The following is a 1,438-nucleotide window of genomic DNA, read 5'->3' on the forward strand; positions in this document are numbered from 1 at the left end:
TTTGACCCAGCCATCCCATTACTGGGTATATACCCAAAGGACTATAAGTCATGCTTCTATAAAGACACATGCACACGTATGTTTATTGCGGCACTATTCACAATAGCAAAGAGTTGGAACCAACCCAGATGTCCAACAACGATAGACTGGATTAAGAAAATGTGGCACATATACACCATCGAATACTATGCAGCCATAAAAAAAGATGAGTTCATGTCCTTTGTAGGGACATGGATGAAACTGGAAAACATCATTCTCAGTAAACTATCGCAAGGACAAAAAACCGAACACCGCATGTTCTCACTCATAGGTGGGAATTGAACAATGAGAACTCATGGACACAGGAAGGGGAACATCATACTCCAGGGACTGTTGTGGGGTTGGGGGAGGGGGGAGGGACAGCATTAGGAGATACACCTAATGCTAAATGACGAGTTAATGGGTGCAGGAAATCAACATGGCACATGGATACATATGTAACAAACCTGCACATTGTGCACATGTACCCTAAAACCTAAAGTATAATAAAAAAAAAATTGAAAAGCATAATTTAAAAAAATCAAAATTGTATTTTCTGCATTGGTTTCAGCCTACTTAGCTTTTAGAAAAAAATGGTTTGTCACTTCTCATTTCCTATTTTCATTTTTAATAATTTCTCATTTAAAACTAGTCAGAACCTGTTGTGAGAAAAAAACAAATCAGAATACATTTATTAGCATATTTTACACAAAGCTGTACAGTGAATACTATTTTAAAGTTTCTCAAATTTAAAACATGTCAATGGAATTTTACCAGTGATAGTATAATACTGTGAAACACAGAAGAAAACAAAGGTTTTGTCTAAGCAAGTAAAGGCAAGACATAGAAATGATATTTGCTTAACAGTATCCTTAGTAATTTGAACACCAAAAGAAGTGAAAAATGCATGAGGATGAGAAGTTTCTTACCATAGGTAAACAAAATTATATTTTATATTTTGAAATGCATAATATTGTTTTTTAAAACTACAAATAAATAGAAAAAATTCTATGTCATGTTATATGGGAGTCACATAGACCTGGGGTCAGTATATATTTTGTTTCTTTTTTTCAGATCCCCAGATGTCATTAGGAATACCATCAAAACAACCAAAATGGAATAATGTCAATACATGCTAATGTGTGTCATGCAGTGGGATATTTTTGTCACCATTTCTTGTTTTCCTTAAGTTTTAATCTGTGCCTATATTTTCTAAGTTACCTAAATATTGCTTATAACTGTCATATTGACCATACAGTGTGCACAATGTAATCAAATGCAGCTATATTTTTACCTCTCGTTCTGTCTTTAAATTTTTTTCATCGCTTCTCGGCCTTTTGGCTAAGATCAAGTGTAAATTTTTTTCAGTGGAGGTGATCTTCTCTTGGCCCAAAATGAAAATTCAATTCAGTGTCATGAG

General features: G+C 34.0%; 1 long non-coding RNA gene across 1 annotated transcript in view; it reads left to right on the top strand.

Annotated features, from left to right (window-relative positions):
• The window catches only part of LOC131382526 (uncharacterized), a 270,620-nt gene extending 269,399 nt beyond the window's left edge, over positions 1–1,221 (top strand). Inside the window, exon 5 of the long non-coding RNA XR_009212072.1 lies at positions 1,093–1,221. This is a non-coding gene — a long non-coding RNA (uncharacterized LOC131382526). The remainder of the gene's footprint in view (positions 1–1,092) is intronic.
• Positions 1,222–1,438: the final 217 nt, after the last annotated feature.

The sequence above is a fragment of the Hylobates moloch genome, unplaced genomic scaffold (assembly GCF_009828535.3).
Source record: "Hylobates moloch isolate HMO894 unplaced genomic scaffold, HMol_V3 SCAFFOLD_2, whole genome shotgun sequence".
Lineage (NCBI taxonomy): Eukaryota > Metazoa > Chordata > Mammalia > Primates > Hylobatidae > Hylobates > Hylobates moloch.